The sequence below is a fragment of the Spermophilus citellus genome, assembly GCF_964194105.1.
Source record: "Spermophilus citellus genome assembly, chromosome: 11".
Taxonomy (NCBI): domain Eukaryota; kingdom Metazoa; phylum Chordata; class Mammalia; order Rodentia; family Sciuridae; genus Spermophilus; species Spermophilus citellus.
In genome coordinates, this window is record NC_138192.1 from 50,664,919 (window position 1) to 50,691,206 (window position 26,288).

General features: G+C 35.9%; 1 long non-coding RNA gene across 1 annotated transcript in view; it reads right to left on the reverse strand.

Annotated features, from left to right (window-relative positions):
- LOC308630891 overlaps positions 1 to 25,213 on the reverse strand; it is an 84,992-nt gene extending 59,779 nt beyond the window's left edge. The window contains exons 1-4 of the long non-coding RNA XR_014018067.1: positions 25,148 to 25,213; positions 20,220 to 20,397; positions 11,836 to 11,944; positions 7,440 to 7,601 (exon numbers count right to left, since the gene is read on the reverse strand). This is a non-coding gene — a long non-coding RNA (uncharacterized lncRNA). The remainder of the gene's footprint in view (positions 1 to 7,439; positions 7,602 to 11,835; positions 11,945 to 20,219; positions 20,398 to 25,147) is intronic.
- Positions 25,214 to 26,288: the final 1,075 nt, after the last annotated feature.

The following is a 26,288-nucleotide window of genomic DNA, read 5'->3' on the forward strand; positions in this document are numbered from 1 at the left end:
AAAGAGACCAAACTTAAGAGTCACTGGGATACAGGAAGGTATAGAGGTCCAAACCAAAGGAATGAGCAATCTATTCAATGAAATAATTCGAGAAAACTTCCCAGACTTGAAGAACGAGACAGAATCCCAAATCCTAGAAGCCTACAGGACGCCGAATGTGCAAAATCATAAGAGATCCACACCTAGACACATTATAATGAAGATGCCCAACATACATAATAAGGAGAGAATTTTAAAAGCTACAAGAGAAAGGAAGCAGATTACATTTAGGGGTAAACCAATCAGGATAACAGATGATCACTCAACACAGACTTTGAAAGCTAGAAGATCCTGGAATAACATATTTCAAACACTGAAAGAAAATGGGTTCCAACCAAGAATTGTGTATCCAGCAAAATTAAGCTTCAAGATGGAAGATGAAATTAAAATCTTCCACGATAAACAGAAGTTAAAAGAATTTGCAGCTAGAAAACCATCTCTCCAAAAAATCCTCGGCAAAACATTACAGGAAGAGGAAATGGAAAATAACAATGAAAACCAACAGTGGGAGGTAGGACAGTAAAGGGGGGGAAATAATCAAAGAGGAAAACAAACCATATTCAGTAACATAAACAAACAAATATGGCTGGAAGGATAACCCATATCTCAATAATAACCCTAAATGTTAATGGCTTAAACTCACCAATTAAGAGACACAGGCTAGTAGAATGGATCACAAAACATGACCCAACAATATGCTGCCTACAGGAGACGCATTTGATAGGAAAAGACATACATAGACTGAAGGTGAAAGGTTGGGAAAAATCATATCACTCATATGGACTTCGGAAACAAGCAGGAGTGTCCATACTCATATCAAATAAAATAGATTTCAAGCCAAAGTTAATCAAAAGGGATAAAGAGGGACACTACATACTGCTCAAGGGAACCATACACCAACAAGACATAACAATCATAAATATATATGCCCCAAACAATGGTGCAGCTATGTTCGTCAAACAAACTCTTCTCAAGTTCAAGAATCTAATAGACAACCATACAATAATCATGGGAGACTTCAACACACCTCTCTCACCACTGGACAGATCTTCAAACAAAAGTTGAATAAGGAAACTATAGAACTCAATAACACAATTAACAACCTAGACTTAATTGACATATATAGAATATACCACCCAACATCAAGCAGTTACAATTTTTTCTCAGCAGCACACTGGATCCTTCTCAAAAATAGATCATATATTATGTCACAGGGTAACTCTTAGACAATATAAAGGAGTAGAGATAATACCATGCATCTTATCTGACCATAATGGAATGAAACTGAAAATCAATGATAAAAGAAGGAAGGAAAAATCATGCATCACTTGGAGAATGAACAATAGGTTACTGAATGATCAATGGGTTATAGAAGACATCAAGGAGGAAATTAAAAAATTCTTAGAGATAAATGAAAACACAGACACAACATATCGGAATCTATGGGACACATTGAAAGCAGTTCTAAGAGGAAAATTCATTGCATGGAGTTCATTCCTTAGAAAAAGAAAAAACCAACAAATAAATGATCTCATACTTCATCTCAAAATTCTAGAAAAAGAAGAGGAAAACAACAGCAAAAGAAGTAGAAGGCAAGAAATAATTAAAATCAGAGCTGAAATTAATGAAATCGAAACAAAAGGAACAATTGAAAAAAATTGATAAAACTAAAAGTTGGTTCTTTGAAAAAATAAATAAGATCGACAGACCCTTAGCCATGCTAACGAAGAGAAGAAGAGAGAGAACTCAAATTACTAGCATACAGGATGAAAAAGGCAATATCACAACAGACACTTCAGAAATACAGAGATAAACAGAAATTATTTTGAATCCTTATACTCCAATAAAACAGAAGATAGTGAAGGCATCGATAAATTTCTTAAGTCATATTATCTGCTCAGATTGAGACAGGAGGATATAGACAACCTAAACAGACCAATATCAATTGAGGAAATAAAAGAAACCATCAAAAGATTACCAACTAAGAAAAGCCCAGGACCGGATGGGTATACAGCAGAGTTTTACAAAACCTTTAAAGAGGAACTAATACCATTACTTTTCAAGCTATTTCAGGAAATAGAAAAAGAGGGAGAACTTCCAGATTTATTCTACGAGGCCAACATCACCCTGATTCCTAAACCAGACAAAGACACTTCAAAGAAAGAAAACTATAGACCTATATCTCTAATGAACCTAGACGCAAAAATCCTCAATAAAATTCTGGCGAATCCGATACAAAATCATATCAAAAAAATTGTACACCATGATCAAGTAGGATTCATCCCTGCGATGCAAGGCTGGTTCAATATACAGAAATCAATAAATGTTATTCACCACATCAATAGACTTAAAAATAAGAACCATTTGATCATCTCGATAGATGTGGAAAAAGCATTCGACAAAGTACAGCATCCCTTTATGTTCAAAACTCTCAAAAAAATAGGGATAACAGGAACATACCTCAACATTGTAAAAGCAATCTATGCTAAGCCTCAGGCTAGCATCATTCTGAATGGAGGAAAATTGAAGGCATTCCCTCTAAAATCTGGAACAAGACGGGGATGCCCTCTCTCACCACTTCTGTTCAACATAGTTCTTGAAACACTGGCCAGAGCAATTAGACAGACGAAAGAAATTAAAGGCATAAAAATAGGAAAAGAAGAACTTAAATTATCACTATTTGCAGATGACATGATTCTATACCTAGCAGACCCAAAAGGGTCTACAAAGAAACTATTGGAGCTAATAAATGAATTCAGCAAAGTGGCAGGATATAAAATCAACACGCATAAATCAAAGGCATTCCTGTATATCAGCGATAAATCCTCTGAAATGGAAATGAGGACAACCACTCCATTCACAATATCCTCAAAAATAATAAAATACTTGGGAATCAACCTAACAAAAGAGGTAAAAGACTTATACAATGAAAACTACAGAACCCTAAAGAGAGAAATTGAAGAAGATCTTAGAAGATGGAAAAATATACCCTGTTCATGGATAGGCAGAACTAACATCATCAAAATGGTGATATTACCAAAAGTTCTCTATAGGTTTAATGCAATGCCAATCAAAATCCCAATGGCATTTCTTGTAGAAATAGAGAAAGCAATCATGAAATTCATATGGAAAAATAAAAGACCCAGAATAGCAAAAACAATGCTAAGCAGGAAGTGTGAATCAGGTGGTATAGCAATACCAGACTTCAAACTATACTACAGAGCAATAGTAACAAAAACAGCATGGTATTGGTACCAAAACAGGCGGGTGGACCAATGGTACAGAATAGAGGACACAGAAACCAACCCCCAAAACTACAACTTTCTTATATTTGATAAAGGGGCTAAAAGCATGCAATGGAGGAAGGATAGCATCTTCAACAAATGGTGCTGGGAAAACTGGAAATCCATATGCAACAAAATGAAACTGAATCCCTTTCTCTCGCCATGCACAAAAGTTAACTCAAAATGGATCAAGGAGCTTGATATCAAATCAGAGACAAGGCATCTGATAGAAGAAAAAGTTGGCTACGACCTACATACTGTGGGGTCTGGCTCCAAATTCCTCAATAGGACACCCATAGCACAAGAGTTAATATCTAGAATCAACAAATGGGACTTGCTCAAACTAAAAGGTTTTTTTCTCAGCAAAAGAAACAATAAGAGAAGTAAATAGGGAGCCTACATCCTGGGAACAAATCTTTACTCCTCACACTTCAGATAGAGCCCTAATATCCAGAGTATATAAAGAACTCAAAAAATTAGACAATAAGATAACAAATAACCCAATCAACAAATGGGCCAAGGACCTAAACAGACACTTCTCAGAGGAGGACATACAATCAATCAACAAGTACATGAAAAAATGCTCACTATCTCTAGCAGTCAGAGAAATTCAAATTAAAACCACCCTAAGATATCATCTCACTCCAGTAAGATTGACAGCCATTATGAAGTCAAACAACAACAAGTGCTGGCGAGGATGTGGGGAAAAGGGTACACTTGTACATTGTTGGTGGGACTGCAAATTGGTGCAGCCAATTTGGAAAGCAGTATGGAGATTTCTTGGAAAGCTGGGAATGGAACCACCATTTGACCCAGCTATTCCCCTTCTGGGTCTATTCCCTAAAGACCTAAAAACAGCATGCTACAGGGACACTGCTACATTGATGTTCATAGCAGTACAATTCACAATAGCAAGACTGTGGAAGCAACCTAGATGCCCTTCAATAGACGAATGGATAATTACTCTGCATTAAATACACAATGGAGTATTACTCTGCATTAAAAATGACAAAATTATAGAATTTGGAGGGAAATGGATGGCATTAGAGCAGATTATGCTAAGTGAAGCTAGCTAATCCCTAAAAAACAAATGCCAAATGTGTTCTTTGATATAAGGAGAGTAACTAAGAACAGAGTAGGGAAGAAGAGCATGAGAAGATGACTAACATTAAACAGGGATGAGAGGTGGGAGGGAAAGGGAGAGAGAAGGGAAATTGCTTGGAAATGGAAGGAGACCCTCAGGGTTATACAAAATTACATACAAGAGGAAGTGAGGGTAAAGGGAAAAATAATACAAGGGGGAGAAATGATTTACAGTAGAGGGGGTAGAGAGAGAAGAGGGGAGGGGAGGGGAGGGGGGATAGTAGAGGATAGGAAAGGCAGCAGAATGCAACAGACATGAGTATGTCAATATGTAAATCAGTGGAAGTGTAACTGATGTGACTCTGCAATCTGTATACGGGGTAAAAATGGGAGTTCATAACCCACTTGAATCAAAGTGTGAAATATGATATATCAAGAACTATGTAATGTTTTGAACAACCAATAAAAAAATAAAATAAAAAAAAGAAAATGAAAACCAAAAAAAAAAAAAAAGAATAAATAAATATACCTGAATACAGGTGGGAAAAATAACTACCTGACAAGGGGAAATTCAAGTGAAGAGCACCCTCTGTTATGACTGGGATATTTTCTATTGATATACATAAGAGGTATCTAGTTATTATAGTTGCAACTATTTAGTTACTAGGAATAGTTCATTTTGGATTTCTGAAAAGTAATTTTATATTGGGTGTGGTATAAATGGTAAATGCTGGGCCAATGGATATTCCATATGTCTTGTTGTAGGCTTCCAGGGAATATGGCTGGTAATTTGAGATCACTCAAGGGCATTTTGGTGTGTAGTTTTAAAGGATGTTGGTACATTAATGGTTCCTCTACAGTTCATTACTGGTTTTAGTATCACACTGAATGGGATTAGGTTTGTTAAATTTATGAACTCACAAGATAGAAAGAAGTCTAAAGAAAGGGGCCTAAGAAAAAAGTATACTTACAGCAGTAAATATCCTGTGAGAAAAGTTAAGTTTCAATAAGATTTTTTTTCTTCAGAAAGGTAGATATTAGGAATTTGCATGGATTTAAGCATATGTTAAAACATCAAAATTCTTCTGGTAGAGCTGGGTGCGGTGGCACATACCTGTAATCCAAGAAGCTTTGGGCACTGAAGCAGGATGATTTCGAGTTCAAAGCCAGCCTCAGCAAAAGCGAGGCACTAAATAACTTAGTGAGACCCTGTCTCTAAATAAAATACAGATACAGGCTGAGGATGTGGCTCAGTGTTTGAGTGCCCCTGAGTTCAATCTCTGGTACCAAAAAAAAAAAAAAAACAACAACAATTTTTCTGATAAAATGAACTTACATCCCATGTAAGAATATATTATTGTAGAAGAATAATATATTATTGTAGAAGTGATGTGTGAACTAGTTGCGGTTATTAGTTACACAGTATATTTTATTTTGTAGAATTCAAAATTATCAGCATCTGGAATGAAATGGTGGAAACAGTAGAAGGAACGGAAAAGGAACTGAATACCTTGATACCTGCATTCTACAAAGGGAAACAATTCGGTATCTGTTTGCCATTTGACAAGAGTATGCCATCTCTTTATTTCTTATTCAAAACGCTCCATGTCTCAATTACTAAACTGTAGGCTGAGTTTCAGGATCAGAAAATCAAGGAAATGCCAGGTGGACTCCTATCACTCTCCCTCCCACTCCTGGGTGTGGGGCAGCTGAATTCTCAGTGCTGCTTTCCTGGGATCCTCCTCACTCCAAGTGCACTTGAAATGAGAATCAATTAGTCCTGTTAGCCTCTCGATGGTCCCTAAAACTCAAATGTTCTGGATCACTAACGCTTCTCACTTTGTGGTAAGGTCTCGTTTCAACTGGGCAGATGTGCTAAATGGAGAAATAAATAATGAATTCATAATTTGAAAAGTACAGCTTTTCTGTTGTCTCCAGGGCCTGTGTTCTTTTGAGGAGTACTTCCAAATAGGAATATTTTGACGTCTCCCACATTCACTCATTTATTGACCATTATGGTTTTAAAGCTACTGGACCCATTATTTTCTTTTTGTTAATCACTTTGTTCCTTATTCAGTATAACTTTAAAATAATTTCTGCTCCTTCATACCCAGTCTATGTTTTTTCTAATCTGATCCAAAAGTCATGTTTCTAGTGTTCATCTCCATTGCTATTCATCCCTGGAACTCCTCTTTTTCCCTTGAAGATGTGTTCCTATTTTGATGAAAATTTGAAATTAGAAATTTCTAAATAGGGCATATCTGAATCCGTTTCTTTCTAGACTCAGTATCATTGGAACATTTTGGAAGCTGAGATCTGCTCCCAACTGTGGGCTGCAGTTGAGTTGCTGAGCTTTATTAGTCCTGTGTTAGAGTAGGCATCAGTTACCCAGAGTTTTCTAATGTGAATAGCAGCCTGTTTATAATAAGGAAATTACATTTGGCTTATGAAACTTTGCTAATAACTATGTAACTGATGGAATTATCTAAAATAATAACAATTTCTTAGGCATGTATTGAGTTGAGCACCACTCCTTGCAATCATTCTTCTTGTTAATGGAGGAACAGATGGAGGAAACAAACTAACCCAGTTCAGATTTCATTACTGTTATACTTTTAATAACACCTTACATTTCGTAGGGTGCTTTCCAGTTCCTATTACGAATGAATCATTTAGAAAATGTGATCTTGTGAATATGATTATGGTTAAGGGTTAGTAGACAGATTGAGTTTTCTCTTTCCTGACCATCTCTATGACTTAGGAAGCAATGACAAGTGGCCCCATTTCTCCATAATCAAACTTTCTACTCTATAAAAAGGGTGCAATATTGCTATGTTTGTCTATGTATTGGTAAACATTATCTTAGGCTATTTGCCATAAGCTCTTCCCCCCCCCCCCCTTGCAGTGCTGGGGATTGAAGCCAAGATCTCATGCATTCTAGGCAAGCATTCTACCACTGAGCCATATCCCCAAACCCTGCCACAAGCTCTTTAAAAGAGGAAACCCATAGGTAAGATGCAAAGTGCTACTTACTGTGGTTATCCAGCACTCCTGTTTCCCACCATCATGTTTTCAAAAGAACAAATAAATAATAAAATTGTCCTGGAACCAGAGGTACTTGAAAGTGGTCAAGGGGTTGAGTTGAATTCCCAATGGTATTTAACATTTATATTGTTCAGCTGAGTTTGTTGTTGTCTGGAAATAATATTAAGTTGGGTTTTTATTGTTTAGCACAGTGAAAGAAGCAAATGGATTTTTAAATGTTGAATATCTAGAAAATTAAGAAGTTGTAAATCTTCATGACCAAAGACAATGAAGCATTGCCATATGATTAAAAAAATCAGAATTTAAATCAACAACAATTATATATGTGTGTGTGTGTGTGTGTGTGTGTGTGTGTGTGTGTACTTTAACTTGTGGAAAAGTAAGAAAATATTAACAGGAATTAACAAAAGTCCTTTAAATGATATCTTAATTATTTACAAAACTAATTTTTCCATTGCATATTTACTATGGAACCATCGGGGTGTATAATAAACAGATTTTGAAAGACTGATTATCAGTTTTGGTACAAATTGGGTCTTATATTTTGCTGATACAGTTTTCTTATTGAGAAATCTTCTTTGTTATGATTCCCAGGAATATTTTTTTAAATACCTTTATAATAAACAAAATAGCAATATAAATTTTTATGGAACTTTTATTTTCAAAGGATCCCAGAATGCTTATAAACTGCTATTCAAACCATATACAGGAATTGCTGAAGCATAGCCACACTTTGGAGCCAGAAGACAAGCTGAAATGTCAGTTACAGAAGACCAGGATATTCCTGCTCTGCAAGGGGCGTGGTCTGGGTGACCTAATGGGGCATTCTGTCTTTGCTTTCTGCACTGCTGTGTGGGTGGAATGCCTCTTCCTTGGAGCAGCACAAGGCCAGGCTGCATGGCTGTGGGCAAAGGGAAGTAAAGGAGAATCAGGTAGTAGAAAGAGGAGGCATGAAGAAGGGGCTGTTTGTTACATTCCCGTCACTAGGTGGCAGGGACTGGAACACAGTCACCATTGGTTGGTTGGGACTCCTTGCACCTGGAGTAGAGTAACTCTGTCCCAGGAGCTATTTGAGAAAAATCACTTTGATTGCCAAATGAAAATTCTCTTATGGGAATGTTTTGGGAAAACCAAAAATAAAAACTAACAACAAGTTAGACTGTTTCACATACAGAATCATAAGAATGTTAGAGTGGCATGGACCTTAGAGATAATCTGGTTAAATTCCTTCATCTTTATCTTTGAGAAAACTGGGACCCATAGAGGGAAAATGTTCAGAGCAATAATTAGTTCATAACTGTGCAGTTGAAAAAGAACCCAGCATTCACTAGCTACATCTGCCTTGCAACTATAGAATGATGTCTGAAACATTTCTAAGAGTTCTTTCAGCAGTTGTGTTAATAGAGAGGTACTCATGACCTCCAAGAGCTGCCTTTACCACTGTTGGTCATCTTTTCTTAGAAATCATCTTCATAATATTCATTCTTCATTGCTTTTACATGCATTTAATGAGTGACAACTATGTGACTGGTATTAAATGAGATACATGCATACAAAGTAGGATAATAACAAAACAATGGAACGTAATAATTCTCGGGAGCACATATGTGTCAATTACTTGTTGCTTTACAGGTTTTTACTCATTTACTCCTCAAAACATGCTCAAGGATTAGAATAGTACTTTTTCTATTTACAGATAAGGAAAGAGCACAAATTATTTGCCAAGGCAAAACAGCTGATAAGAGGTAGAGTCAAGGTTTAAAGAAGGCATCATTGCTATAAAAGCCCACACACTTAACAGAAACACAGTGTTACTCCTTAAGCCACCAACTAAACAACCATGCCATAGCTGATCAGTATTAGTACAACAAGGTCAATTAACAGGGCTCTGTATGGGGCTTAATGCGGGGGGGGGGGGTCTCTGTTACCTGTAGTGCTCAGGGAGGAGCTTTTAGAAGGAAGGGGAGACTAGAAGGAACTGTTGAAGAGAAGAGCCATCTTCAGAGGGGAAAACAGGTCAAAGTCTTCCTAAATGAGGGGGGCAAAATGTGCTGGATTTCGAAGCACCAATTTTCTGCCTCTAAAGATTGCCAACTTAATGCTGTCATTTAACTACATAGAGCAAATTGATTCTCTCTTTCCCTCCATCTCTGTCTCTGTTTCTGACTCTCTCTGTTTGGGAGTAAAGTATGTTTTTTTTTTTTTTTCCTTTGAAGAGCATTATATAAACCATTAATCCCTACTTTTATAAAAACAGATTTTTACCTGGTAATAAAGAGTTTTGTAGAGATCATTAGTCATGTCCTTAATCTCTGCTTATTTTATTTTATCCTTTCTAGTACTTCAATTGATGTCTTCCTCTTTTACATACTCATGTTTGTTAAAAAATAACCTACACTCTTCTTTGGCACATTCAGAGGAAGAAATAAAATGTATGGTCAAGCCCCATGGAAAATACTCATTTATTTTTCATACTTAATATGTTGCATCATTTAATCATTTTTCACAAGTTAGCACTGAAGCTCAGGGAATTTCAATTTACCCAAGGTCAACAATTGGGTCAGTAGCAAACTCTGGATTTGAAAGATTTGTCTACTTGATTCCAAAGAGTACTCAATTCTTTTCCAACTATGACTTTATATATGCATATGTGTGTGTGTGTGTGTGTGCGTAGCCTGTATATATGTATGTGTGTGTGTGTGTGTGTGTGTATATATATGTGTGTATATATATATATATATATATATATATATATATATATATATATCCTTAGGAGTAGGCATACCTCTTTCTCAAGGAAAAAGCATATGAAGAAATGGAGAACAGTAGTTTGTCAGGCATGGTAGTTTTCATTTAATTCTACCAGAAACTCTATATTAGGTGTTATTATTTACCCCAATTTGCAATTTAGGAATCTGAAGCACATAAGACTTAGCTGATTTTTATGGTGTTTGCTTTAAAAACAAAAATCTGTGTCTATGTATCCATCTCTTATCTCACATTACATTCTATAATTGATGGTATTTTTCAGTCTCAATCATAGCCTTGTTGCCATTGCCTGTGATGTACATGCTTGGTCACAAATTTACTTTGGTTGAATTTGTATATGCATTGTTGGACTTACATATGTTGAGTATAACTGCCTTTTAAAATGTCTACCTCTTTGTTTTCTGAAATATTTTTATTGATTTCTTGTGAATGAACCAATAAACATAAAATCAAAACTTGAAGAATAGTTTCAAGTGATTCATAAAAAATCTAAAGCCCATGGTGTAGAAAGGAAACAGCATCAAGGTTCTTGTTGACACAGAGAATGTTATGTCTAAAAATTTGGAGAAACAAACATCATCTGACCATCCATTAGTGTTGCTTTTACTTTCTTAATAGTACATCACATAATCTTCAGTGTTGGAATCTATAATGTCTTAGACCTGAAGAGGTATGGACAACTTAATGGTATTCACATTGAAGGCTACTGATAGCTCCCACAATCATGAAACTGGTGAAGGATAACCCAGGGTATAAGTCAGGGTGATCCATACCTAAGGCTCTTGACTACTAAATTGTTCTGCTTCTTAGCAAAGCACCTAGAAAATTTTCTTCTACTACACATATCAAGAATGGGACAGTTTATGAAAAATAAAAATAGATACTGATTCATACTTATATGATTATATTTAAGAGTATTAGATATTAAAATATGTTCTATCAGAGTTGTTTATGATTCTAGCATGAGATGCTTTGCTTTCAGATGGTGATATTGATAGGATCTTTTACTGTTGGTCATCAAGAAAAATGTTTTTTAAGATGGAAGCCACACTTAAGAACACAACACTGTGTTTATTCTGCGTGTCCAGCTTCTTCAATATTGTATTTCTTTTCCTGAGGGATGAAACCAGTAGTCCAATAGATAGGGATATCTAGACTAGTCACATAAATAGTAAACTGAAATACTTAATTATCTGAAGATAAGAACAAAGAGGAATAAACAAAACTACTTAAGAAAGAGAGCTTCCTGATGGAGGAGTATCCTTGAAATTAAATATTTCCCTATGCAAGTTGACATTTAAAATGTGTGATTTAAGAGAGATAAGAAGAAAATTGTGAGAAACATAACCTTAAATATTTTGGATCACATTTTTTGTGAATTATGCAGCATTTGGCACAAGTTTTAGGAAACAGAAACACTCTGGGGTAATGATGGTGTTTGTATGCACTTTACGTGAACATGTATGCACACTAGCACAGTTATATTTGTGGTATGCTTCACCAGACACATAGAATATGTCTATGTAAAATTGTTTATATGCTACAGTTCCATCCCTGGGACTAAATGTTTGCTCTTTAAAACTCGTTTTTATGGATGCTTCCACACTGAACTTACGGAACACAGTTGCTGGATCGCATGGATGTTATTTTAATTCTTCATGGGCAATCAAAAATGTCCATAGAGAAGTCACCTTAAGACATCTTTAGAAATGGTATGTTGTACACTGGACAGGAAAAAACAAAGAAAAGAAAAAAGAAACAAAATGAAACTATATTATCATTGGCTACCCTTTAAACATATTCAAAACTCTCAGAAGAGAGCATGTACTGTGGGGAACAGTGCTGTGTTGGCACAGGTTGTGCAGGATGACCTAATGGGTCTTTCTAATTCCTGTGATATTGCAGATCTAAGAGACGGAGCCAGCAACTGCATACAGCAAAACATATCGATGTATAGACATACACTTTTTTTTTCTCTCTTTCTCTCTTTGCCCCTCCCTTCCCTGGAGTTCAGTAGAAACTCTCTTAAAATAAACAAAAACTGTGAGAAACTAGAAGTCAGGGACTGGCCCACTTTTGAGAGGCAGAATGTGGAAAGTATGAAGATGCTGATTTGATTATAAAAGCTGGAAGCAGAGGGGCCGGAGCCATTTAAACTAGAGGCAGCAGTTAAAAGGGGAGGGGGGGACTTTGAAAAAAAATGGGTATAACCCTGGGCTTTGATACAACTGGCCTTTCAGCCCCCACTGGAGATTTGCACATCCCCAAGGGAAGCTGTGGTTTGGAATAAAATCTTGCATTTAATTTTACTCAAAGAACTTATTGGACTTGGCACCAAAAGAAAGAATTTGCAGTATATTTTTTGTCATGATTAGTGGCCCCCTCACCACAACATTTGATTATTTTGGAAAGGGAAAAGTTAAATCCTTGTAAAGTTGTGATTTACAATTTGCGAGCATCCAGGTAGGGAGTGTGACTTCTGCCAGCTTGATCATGGGACCCACATTTTATTCGAGCTCATTGATGTGAGAAAACAAAACAGTTCTGCAGGGGGAAGTAGGGTTGGAATTATATCCCTCGGTTATCCTGGGAGATTTTTCTCTCCACACTACATCTTCCTCAGTCATGATAATTTTTGGTTTCCTCTGGAACTCTTAGCAAGAAACTGGCATGAGGCTGGTTTACTTTTCATTTCTAATCTGTACTATCTGGTATTTTCATCATGTGACTCCTTTGCCCTCAAAGTTATGGAAATCTTCAGGGAAAGGAGTTAAAAGGAGTTTCTAATTTTGTACCTGAAAATAATTTTCACTGGACATTTTTTCTCAGGCTTTATAATTAAGAGTGGAGATCTCATGGGTATTTTAATACAGACTCAAGTATGTCCACATAGCCAGAGGGGAAGTGAATGACCAACTGGGTATGCTGATGAATGTTTTCCTGGTAGATGTGCAACTTTCTCCACAACTGTGATGCGTTGTCCTTGACATTAACAGAAGTAGCATTCCTTTGAACACTCAGTTTTCTGAAATGGTGTCCCGCCGCCAAGACTGCAGGAGGGTGAGTGTGAGCTCAGTGCTGGAGTGACGAATGGGGTTCCGCTCTAGTGTTCAATGCTGAAGTGCAGTCAGTCAGGCCTTGAAATGAATTGTGCAACACACACCCTCTTCTACTACTTTTGAGTTGTTCAGTGTTTTTCTACTCAAATTCATGCTTGTTGGAAAACTGTCTCTAGCGTTTTAGGCAGAGAGTTCGCACCATGCCTACTATGTGAAAGCTGTTTGTTGAATAATGTCAATAGAGCAACATCATTGGTGTTATTGGCAGAGGAAAATATCCTGTTCGCTCTCATTCTGGACTTGGACAGGAGTTGTAGATAAATATAATAAGCCCACTGGTGGAAGTATCGTACTTGTGCCAAAGTGAGCACAGTGGTTAGGAACAGGGCAGAGGCAAGCTTCTGATTCCAGGTAATTTGTCTTCTCTGAAGCCTCAGTTTTCTCATTTATACACTGAAGTTAAAATAGTTGGTTGTGGAGGGGATGAAAAGAGTTAATACAAATATATCTGTAATAGTCCATAATGATGGACACATCATATGAATTCAGGAACACTTGGCTATTACTGCAGTTTGGTATTGACCTCATTTGTCAGAGAAGACAAATTTTCTTTGTTTTTTCCTGGTGGTCTATTGTGGTACACTTAGATTAGCTTCTCTATGGAGGTAGAGTGAGAAATTTGCTTTCTCCTATTCAGAAGGCTGAGGTAGGAGGATCATACGTTCAAGTCTAGCCTGGGCAACTTACAGAGACCCTGTGTCAAAATAAAATAAGAGGGCTGGGACGGTGGGAGACTGTTTTCCTATCTTGTGAAAGACCCTGGGTTTGATCCCCAGTACTGCCAAAATAACGACAACAATAAAGTAAAATAAAATAAATATGTTTTCTCACATTTAACCCTTCCAAAATAGATACAAAGCTAAATCTCACTGTGTCACTGCATCCCAGTTCCTACAGATTCTTTGAAAAATATATGTTTGCCCCAAGTTTGATGATGATGTAAAAAATTTCATGGTCCACTTATTGATTCCTAAATAGCATACAATGGAGCAAGAAACAGGAGATAAACTTGTTAAAACAACCACTTCAAAAAGGAGAGAAAGGGAAGAAACCTGCAATAAGCAGAAGCCTTTGGGATATCTTTATTCTTTGGAATAAAAGTAACACGGCCTGTGCTTACACTCCCCAGTCTCTGGGCTCTGAGATCTGCTTTCTGAGAGATGTCTCTTGTTCATTGTTCATGGTAGTTTCATCTGAGACTGGTAAGTGTCCTGCTGTGACAAACTGACTTGAGTAGCTCACTCTGCCTTCACATTGTATTCTGGGGACTGACTTAAGGATTAGAAGTTCTTAGCCCTTCATTTACCAGTCTTCAGATTTTGATTTTCTGAGATGAACACCTAGAAGTCACTGCAAGAATATTTTAATTTTTTTTCAAATCTTCTACCCATTTTCAATTGAAGTTGCACATATTATCTTCACCTCTTAATATTTCTGACATTGGGAAGTACATTACCATCAGTAGTGGCTTAAGTGAGATAAAATAAAGTTGTTCCTAAAACCAGTGAATAAGTGGAGTAAATCTGAATTCTGGGCTCTGGTCTAGAAATCTCTTCTACAATATCAGCTTTGGTGTATTGGCCATACCGTCCCTATTACTTGGGTGTCAATGAATTCACTAAAACAGGCAAAAATCATTCCTATAAAATTCACTGGGTACAGTAGTTAGGGAGATGATGGGGCATGATAGACAATGTCAAACACATTAATAGTTCCAAACATTATCATTAGGGTGTTTAAAATTTGAATATTTTGATGTTCATTAACAACATTTTCATTAATACCACCATCATCTATGCTATCTACTACATTCTTTTTCAAAACATCTCTTGATGCTACTTGCAGAGACACAATCAAGTTTGCATTTGATTCACATGGTTATGAATGAAGCTGGCATTTAAAAAATGTCCAGGAGCTCATAAATTCACGGATGCCGCCTGATAATCCCTGCTGACTTCTTAAATTGTCATTTACATGCTATTTTTGGTTTTTGTCATTTTATCTTTTGTGTGTTTTTGTTTTTCCTCTTAACATCAGAAACATCCATGTAGTCTTTTGCAGATTCATTCTGTTCTTCCACAACTTTTGGACTTGGTATATTTCCAAAAACAGAGAAAAACTCATTTCTGAGCCAGGTGACATCTTGTCAGTTTTCTCCCCAACCAGCCTTCCCAGTTCTGTTTCTACTTACTGTACCCACTTCCTTTTCAGTCTACACTTGAGTAATGCAGTACCTTTCTGTTTCTTAAAACACACCTCTATCAAAACTCATCTAGAAACAGGGCTGATATTAGTTTGATATGGCATGAATTGAAGTTGACTTTATCTGTACCTTCATTGCACCCTGATGCACATAGAGAGTGGATTCTCACTGAGCAGGCTGGAGGAGTAACCTTCACCCCATTCCCCTGAAGTATGTCTACTGAAAAAAAATTGTGCATGCCAATTAAAACTAATATTGTACTTAGAGGATGGTTAGAGGAAGCTCTAGAACAGTGGTTACCTAACTTAAGCCTGAAAATTTTCTGGAGTATAAAAAAAAATCTGGGGCCCATTCCAGACTCACTGGGTCAGATTCTATGGAATAAGGTCTTGAGAATAGAATTTTTAATGAACTCCCCAGACAGATCTTGTGATCGGGAACATCCATCTAAAATAAGCTGATAAGGGGTGGGGTTTAAACACTAGCAGAGCTTATGAGATGCCACGGTATGCTGCGTGATATGCAGAAGGGTAACACTTCTATCTGTCTTTTTTGAGTACACATATATTCAAAATGATCATTGAAATTTTCTTCGCTTTTTTAGAAAATATCTTTCCTGTATTATAAAACCTTAATATATCCAAGCGGTAAAAGGTGTATGCAAATTGAAACTAGATGATATAAATGAAACTAAATCCCACAATCTAGAAGTATGAGGATTCTGTGGGAGCTGGATACACTGCTGCACCCAGAAAAGAAACAGTCCCCCAGTCTTGGATATCTACTTCATCATAACATTAACCCAAACAAGAATTTATTTCTTGGGCTGGGAATGTGGCTCAAGCGGTAGCGCGCTCACCTGGCATGCGTGAGGCCCGGGTTCGATCCTCAGCACCACATACCAACAAAGATGTTGTGTCAGCCGAGAACTAAGAAATAAATATTAAAAATTTCTCTCTCTCTCTCTCTCTCTCTCTCTCTCCTCTCTCACTCTCTCTTTAAAAAAAAAGATTTTATTTCTCCATGTACCTTAGTATTTTATTATAATGTTATTTCACAATCTTTTCATTACATTAGTGAATCGTAATTTTATTGGTAAAAATGATGAATATCATAATAGACCTGATCTTTAATAACTTTTTACTATTTAACATTTCTATTATTTAGGAATCCACTAAAAATTATTCCCATATGAACTTTTGAATTAACTAATAATTTACCTAGGTGATCTTGAACTGATTATATTCTTTTACATAATTCAAATAATGCAATTCTATATACCTTGTGGTAAGGTGATAATACCAGGATGACCAAAGGTTTTGACAAAAGATATACCATCTTCTAATGTATGATATTATCTTATTTAACTAGACCTTTTCATGACAAGGATTCAAACTACTTCTAATTCATTCAAAATTTCTGATGTTAATGATTTAATCCATGTCTTTTAGATATGCAATAAACTGGCTTAGGTACATAAATATTACATTACATTCAGTCTATGGTTTAAAATCTGTGACAATTACGGTGACACTCCTGTTAGGCTGAAAGAAGAGAGTGTTCAGGGCCTGAATCATTAGTCCTTTGGTTTTCAGATTTCCTCGTATAAGGATTTGTGAACCCAGCAAAGGGAAAGAGTTAAGCTTATTCTCCTAGTTGGCAGAAACTTTGTAGTTTAAAATTACATACTGACTCTGGTGTAGAGACACAAGAAATTATAGAGCAGACACTGTCCAGGACAACGTATAATTTAAAATGTACTAAAGAATGTATACCGCATGGCAAAGTAAGTGAAGTGCTTCTTCAAATATAAGTGTTTTGCATAGAAAGGCAGTAATTATCCACTCCTAGGGAAATGTTTGCATTCATTCTAAATCAATATTTACTATTCATTTCTTGTGTTCAACAAAACAGGAATTTAACTTTTTTTTTTAATTTTAATGAAGCACTAAGACTACAATAATTCTACAATGTAATTGTCATGATATGAAATATTGCTAAATGGTGCTGCTATTTCGAGAAGGAGCAGTGTGAAATGTAAGGGTATCCCTCCTTGTGAACTCTTACTTTGGGAACATTCAATTCAAACTCAGCAAAGCAGGGCGACTCACCAGTTTTCAAGGATAACTTAAGCTGTCTCCTTGGTTAGGCCCTTAACTAGGATCATTCAGATGAGCCTTTGCCTGTGTATCTTTTTTTATCTTTCTCCTAATGTACCACTTCCTAATAAAGATTCCATTTCAATTCAACTACTGCCTTTGGGGCAGGTATGTGTGTGTGCGTGTGTGTGTGTGTGTGTGTGTGTGTGTCTGTCTGTCTGTGTGTGTGTATAAGAAACTGCTCTATACAATCATATATATATATATATATATATATTTTTTTTTTTTTCCTGAAGGAAGTAAAGATTTTTCCCCCCAGACTTCTAAATTCTCCCTCACTGTTTAGTTCAAAAGAACCTCATGGAAGATAGAGACGGAAAAGATAAGTGAATATGAGACATATGAATACTGTATTCTGTGACAAGACTGAAGGTCTCCAGCATATTTTTATTTGTGGGACTTATGATCTGATTGTTTTGTTAATATTCTTTGGAAAATGATTACCTTTTTTTTAAATCACTGAACTTTAAAAAGAACCCATAACACTTTATATTACAACATGAGTACTCTTTTTCTTTGTAGCACTAATAGTAATCATTTTGCCCCTGAGTTTCAGATTAGGACAGAGACCATAGTGCTGCACTACCAAATGCCACATAAATGCCCAGGTTTTCTACTAACTTATGCTACTGCCTCCCACTTCTGTGTAAAGTTTAGGATTCAAGGTTTTCTATTGATATTTTGTTTTGCTTTGGGGTTTGTTTCATATCGTTTTGGAGATAGGTGTGGTTAGGGGACATCTCTTTGAAAAATCTCACCATTCCTAGGAGGTTTTTTCAGATTTCATATTGATTACCTGATTTGATATCAAAATTAAATCATTCCTCTATTTTTAGATTTATAGATTCTTAGCACCCTATTCTCCTTTGAAATGAGAATTGAGAGCTAGGAAAGAGTCAGATGAAAATTATATACTTTTGCAATTCCATCACATAGTTATGTGGCTTCTCGGACTTTATTCGTGGAACAGCAGCGATGGATAGGTCTGTCCTGAAGTTCCCTCCCTGCCTTCCTGACATTCATAATTCATGCATGCTCTTTGAGTGAATTACTCTTCCGTATACACTCTGGAGACAAATAATATTATTTATGTATTGTGATTGCTACTCTATTTCATCTTCCTTTTTATTGACAAGAAACAAGGGTGTTGCTTATAGTTAGGGAAGTAAATTGGGTGCAGAAATCGTCCTTTCCTTTCTGAGAGAGCCACCTTCTTTTTCTAGGAAGTGCTGTTGTAAACTGTGCTGTTACAAATGGTGTGTTAGTCCTCAAGATATTCCAGTCTCCGTGTATGAAGTAACAAAGTGTTCCCTTCTCATTCAGTGGAGACAGCCAATGGGAAAGCAGGCAGTTAAGGACGCGTTCCTAAAGTCTGGAAAATCAATGGGACACTAAAAAGGGAACTGAAGTGGACCGGAAGGAACCTCTTGAGGGTCATTTTAAAAAACCAGAAACTGATTATGAACAGAGCTTTTACCCAAGCAACTGGAGGGGGCCAGCAAACCCATTCTACTGCACTCCAGTTAAATGTCTAATAGTTGAGATGTTTTCTGCACAGCCCATAAAGGATAATGAGGAAGGCTTTGATAGCTTTAAAGAAAGTCGCTCTGTGGCCTCTCACAAAAACATGATCTGAGTGTAAGTGGTAAATGCTTGCAAACCCCAAAATGGAAAGGGGCAATGCCAGCTAGGTAAGGTAGTTACCAGGTTAATTGCATAGCAAAGGAGTCCTGATGTGAGTTTGTACATGAGGGAAAAATAAAAGTAAGGGATATCAGAGTGCAAAACCTGAGATAGCATTTACTTAAGATGAGGCCCTCCAGAGACTTTGGGATTGTCTGTGATTCTTCTCTGATGTGATAACTGTGTAATGTAGGTCAAATTAAAGATCAGTCTGAATTCTTCCTTCCATTGTATTTTATTATCTTTGAATGAGAAATTGTTCCTTATCTTACTTTATGTTAAAAACATTGCTTGTCCTCTCAGGCTGCAATCAGCTCTGAGATTATTCTTGTGCATCACCAGCCCCAATTCTAGCAAAGGAATACTTCATAAATACTAAAAAAAAAAAAAAAAAAAAAAAGAAGATGAACATTCATGTTGAAGTATTTTTTTTTAAGTTCGCTAACGAGGGCTGGGGATGTGGCTCAAGCGGTAGCGCGCTCGCCTGGCATGCGTGCGGCCCGGGTTCGATCCTCAGCACCACATGCCAACAAGGATGTTGTGTCCGCCGAGAACTAAAAAAAATAAATAAATATTAAAAAAAATTCTCTCTCTCTCTCTCTCTCTCTCCTCTCTGTCTCTCTTTAAAAAAAAAAAAAAAAAGTTCGCTAACGAAGAAGCAAGTTTTGTTAACTTTTCTTTTTACAGTGCCTTTACCACTCTTAGCAAAAGTCTATTAAAAAGAGAAAACTTAAAATCTTCTCTCAAGGAACCAAGGACACTGTCACTGACCTTGTATTTACTCTTTCAGAATGTGAGATTCCTACATTGCCAAAGAGGATGGTTGAATACTTACATTCAAACAGATACATTATTAGGTAGTTAACAAACTAGTCCAATCAAGAATGAAGTGATGCCTTCTGCTGGATGGTGGTAGGCAAGAACTGATCCATCAGTCAATTGCTTAACAAACTTCGAACATCTTCTTAATATGACACCCAAACAATGCTTAAGAATTATCTCAAGCAAGGCATCTGCAAAAACAGAATGGAGAAAGGTAAGTGCTCAAGATTTTCTTTCAGTCATATATCAACCGAAATTTGCCATCCTGTATCAATGTGTCCAATAAAGTGGCATAGTTTAAGAAACAAATAATGATGGATATTGCATACATGATCAGAGAAAGAAGGGAGTATTAAATGAAAAAATTATCCTCAGTTTACTCACACAATGCCTAATTTTTAACATTTTTGCACTTACATGGATGCACTGCTACAGTTATCTCTATAGCCTAGCCCTGGAGACCTGGATGACTCACTGACAGATGGCAGGATGGGGCACTAAACCAAACCTAGTCAGCACCCACACCTGGACTTGTTTCAGTTTCTAGTACTGTATAGTATCTTTCATGGTGAGAAGCCTTCATTTATAATTATTTCAATGTCTATATCAGTTTCATCTCATAACTCTATTATAAAAAATATTATTAAGAACATGTAATAATTCCATGTTATATCTATCAGTATCACCATACAAGAAATTAAAACTGACATTTAAAATATTTACATATTAAAAATAATAAATCCATTACATGTTAACATGAATGGTTCTTATAAAATAAAAAAAAAACTATGTTCCAAAACAAAACAAAACAAAAAAATTACTTAGTGAGGTGAATGATGTTTTATGTTTTAGCAAATCTCTTTAATTGTTTGGGTTTTCATATTTGCTTCTTCATTCAATTTATTGTCACATTAAATTTTATGTAGCCTCTGGAAAACTCTTGTATACCCAAGAGAGAATGAGTGAAAAAAGCAAAAATATCTCAATATTATTATGCAAATAGCTTCAATCCTCTGAGACTCACCAAAGGGTCTTATAAACTCTCAAGTAGCCACATTTCACAATGCTAATCTTATAAAATGTTAAATTCATATGTCTGTCTACATTTTCCTGCATCACAAGTTCAGTGTACACCTGGAACATAGTAGATGCTCAAGACAATTTCCATTTCTGTTATCCTTCTCCAACTCAAAGTGAATCATTCATATATATGCCTTAGGGCTCAGATAGCTTCAGACTTAATGAATTTCTATGTATACCTAGGTGATGCTGGTAAATATTCTTTTACTCGGAATCTCTTCTCAGAGAAAATTTCTTTACATCTTTGAAAAAGGTTAAGGAAAAAAGGGGGAAGATAATCAAAATGTCAGACAAAAGAGGTTTTGGACTCCATAAGAGGAACTGAATTACATTTCCAAGACTTTGGATTCTATAATTCTTCTGAAGTAGCCATTCCTTGAGGGTTCTAAAATATTTTCAGAAACATACTAGTTTCAGGTGGAATAGGATATTTAGAAAGATTGTTGTGTGATATGGATGAGCTATACATATTTGGATAGTTGATGAACTATAGCACAGCTTATAAACATAAATGCCATAATTTTCAGATCATATAGCTATATGTAGATACTCAAATTAACTTATGCAAAGAATCCAAAGCCTTGTTGAAAAGTAACAGTAGTATTTTCACAGTTTGAAATTGGACTTTTGATAACACATTGACACTTTTTGCCAGGCACAGTGGTGCATGCCTGTAATCCCTGTGGCTTGGGAAACTGAGGCAGGAGGATAGCGAGTTCAAAGGTAGCCTCAGCAAAAGTGAGGTGCTAAGCAACTCAATGAAACCCTGTCTCCAAATAAAATAAAATATATGGCTGGGAATGTGGTAGGTAGTTGAGGGCCCCTGAGTTCAATAACTGACACCAAACAAGACAAAACGACAATGAAAAAAAAAAAAAACAAAGATTGACACTTCTCATTCACTTGTTTAGCTAATGCTTATTTTTCACCTACTATGTGCTTTGGAAAAGACAATGCACTAGAACATTCAGTTTCTGCTTTCAAATATTTTACAGTCTAGTGAAATATACCTAGAAAGCCTGACAATTAATGAAACAGTAATGAATATTAAGAAGAACAGGATGCTTTTAGAATGCTTAAATGGAAATATAACCCAACTGTATAGGAAAAGTGAAAGTTCCCAGAGAAAGTAAGGGTACCTTAGGAATGAATGGAGTTGACCTGGTTGGAATTCATATGGAACTGGAATTCATATACCCACCACAGGGACAGTTGAGGGAATGTACAGTTCACTTGGTGATTTGAGAGAATTTCTGATGACTGGAGTGAGGAGCAATAAGCAAGAGTCAAAGAGGAAGAGCTAGTGTCACATTAGGTCACTGATGTAGAAATTGAATGCTTTAATTGAAATAGAGTCCAGTAGGAGAAATATAATGATGCAGATGTGGAAGGAAGAAAGATAATGAATTCCATACTTTTGAGCTATATAAGTGGAGAGATTGAATACATATGGTGCCATTGGAATCCACTAGATTATGAAATCCATTAGATTTAAGTTTCATGGCATTATGGACTTCACTAGATTAGGGAATCTACTAGGATAACTTTAAATGAAAAAGCTTATCAGTTCGCTCCTTATTTGCTACCTATCTATCTGCATAGATGTGTATCCTACTATACATCTGATGCATAGTAGAAGTTTATTAAATATTTATAAAACAAATGAATTAACAAATGCAGAATAAAGGAATATGAAGGTCAGTAGAGAATTTTAGAATGGCTATGTAGATTTGGAAGTCATTAGCATATGGAAAATGGTTAAATCAAGGAAGATTTTGTATTAACCTAAGTGGATACTGTGGAGTAAAATGGAATAGGACATTAAAACGTGGAGGAAGTAGAACTTATTAGGAATTTAAGAAATAGAGAAAACTTGATGGTAGGAGAAAATGAACCAATAAAAGCTATAGAAAAGGAGACCCAGATAATTATAAATTATGTCAATTAACATTCCTTTCATAGGCCAAAAACACAGCAAAATTTGATTTTTTTGGAGAATAACTGTAGAAAACAGAAGTTGGAGAATAAAAAGAAACAGACTTGGGAAATGAACGTAAGCAAAGTGAGCTCTGGAAAACTGGATAGCATAAATAATAGCAAATGCAATACACGAGGAATTGATAGATCTGCTGTAATTACCAGTGCCTAAGTATGGTTTCTAACTATCTCTTCATCTATCTTCTCTTGAAGAAGCCTTTAAGCTCTAGAAGAAAATATTGGCTGAATCATGCTTATAGCACTGTCCTCTGGGGGAAAAAATGTTTTGGTACTTCCATTTTTTTCATAAGGGGAAGCAACCACACCTTCTACCAAGCTTTGTCCAAAAGGAAGCAGAGATTACTATAGCAAGGGAAAGGGGTGGATCTTGGTTTGAACTACATGAACAAATGGCAAAGATCATCAGAAGACAAAAGATAGAAAATGTGGCAATCTGCTAAACACAGATGAACTTAGATAAAAGATGAAAGCAAAGGCTTATTCATTAGCAGTAGCAACAAGAAGGTGGTTGGTGAGTTAGGCAAGAGGAGTCTGAGTATCCCTGCTGGAAACCAGGCTGGAGCAAGTTGAGGAGTGTGGGTTCAGTGAAAGAGTGGGAATAGTAAAGGTAGATAGCTATTTTAAGAAATACAGCTTATAATAATGAATCAAGAGTAAATTTGCTTATGGTTTAGAAAGATTCAGAATGCAAAGAAACAGTTTGCCCTTTAGTAGGGATTTTCTAATTCTTATGGTCAGAGTAAGAGATATGAAGCTTGCAAAGACCATAGATGGGTAAATTTCCATATTGGGACAATCTCCATATACTGGAATTCCTTGTTCTATTTGCAGGATACCAGTAAGTTGCACAACTCTGTAAGTGGCTTTGTTTTTTGCCTTTTAAAGTCTCAGCCACATGATTTATCACTTGACTCCTCATTGTATAAAATGCTATTATATTTAATATTTTTCTATCTTCATAGTCAGAAACCCACAACATTGATGATTTTAAAAAGATTATAGAAATCTGGAGTCCCAGGTACATACATAATTCTTTTTATCACAAGGAATCCAAAAAATATAATTTCAAGCTCCTTGGAGACAAGGAACTATTTTATTCCTCATAGTACATACCATAATATTGGACATGAAATCATGCCTATGCACTGGGAATACTGATTGATTAGTTTGTTGATTTTTTTAGAACATTGACTGAAATGACACTTACCTACAAATCTTGACAAGAAAAGAGAGTTTTGTTTTCTTCCTGAAAGTTTTATTTGGTTTATCCTTTTCTCCCTTTTTATCATCTTCATTATGCAAAACAGGTATAAAATTTCATGAAAAATTGAGTGTTTTGCATTTTAAGATAGAGGAAACTTTTAGATTGGAAACATTAAAAACAAACTGAAGCCAATGAAAAGTGTATTTTACTGCTTTATATCTAAAAATGGCACTGACCAATTTGAGCTATTTTTAAAACCTGTATATTCATGCAACTTGCAAACCAAAATGAAAATTGGTGAGCTATAAAACCTTGAAAAACAGGGTTTATAATGGAAACAGTAATTGACCCTTAAGTACAACACCCAAAATACAATACTATATAATACAAAGCCCAGGGCTTGGGATCCCATCTCTGCTCTAACCTCAGACTGGCACACTAACCCCACACCACAAAGCCAACTAATAGTTATATTTCGAGATGTTTTCTTCTTACATGGCAAAGAAAGGGACTATGCGATCCAATAGCCACATGCTGCTAGGTTTCACAGACCTGTACCCAAATATCTTTAATAAACTCAAAGCTCGAGAGTCAATACTCTGTAAAATACTTGGACTTTCTTGGAAAAACAATTTAATAAAAAGAAAGAAAACAGCTACCTCTGTGTTGTGCTGCATCGATCACGAACTTGAGGCGTGTGACATTGCACCACAGGATGAGGGCAGAGTAACCAACTGTGAGGAAATCTCATGGAATTACGGGAAATACTCTTGAAATATTTCGACTTGTCTTCAACTTTGCTCTAGTTCTTAGTTGGTACAGTTTCCTATTTTCCAAGCCATAATCGTCCATTTTTGTCATGAGAAAAAGCAATCGAAATTAAGGAGAAAAATTCAAGCATTAAACTTGACTAATAAGATATGAAAGACAAATTCAGAGTCTAGGCTTCAACCTAACTGAAGGAAAAGAAGGAGGAAGTGTAGGTGTGTGTGTGTGTGTGTGTGTGTGTCTGTGTGTGTGTGTGTGTGTGTGTGTGAAGAATCTCTTTATTTATCTATCTATTTTCTATCCATCTATCATCTGTATTATGATGAAGGAAAGGGAGTAAGGGAATTTGTTGCTAAATCAAGTTCAGTGAGTTCTTCCATTTTAAAGTTGAAATATGTGAGCATTGCCAACTTTTTTTTTAAATGCTTCCAAAGAATTTGTCAGCTAAGAATAGTCAAGATTTTGCTTTTAATATGTGATCTACTTGTGCAATTTTCAATAGGCTATGTTTATCCAGAGGTAACCAGTAAGACTATTTGGAGTTTCCTTGTTGGACATTCTATTTCTCTGGCTGCCTTTATAACTACTGAGCTTGAGAAAATGATCATGAGTGAAAAATTGTTGACTGTATATATGCCACTTCTTCATCTACATTTTTCACCATAATACTTACTGAGTTTAGAAAAAAACCATGGAAGAAGGGGACATTTGGACAGAGAAGGGTATTTTCTTTGTGGGAGATTTTAGACAATTTTAGAAGTGTCATCTACTTTGGGGATTAACAATTTTACTAATTGCAATTAGATGATATCTTTATATACTGATATAAATAACTGATACACATATTGAAATTTCAGTGCTTAAAAAATAAAATAAATGTGAATGTCTCAATACAGCATTTTTCTTATTTGTTCATGTCTTTCTTCAAGTACTAAGATCTATCTTGGATAACTTTGGGGTGTATATTACCAATTATACCATTTATTCAATGTCAGAAAAAAATAAAAATTCCCTCCCACACACATATACAAA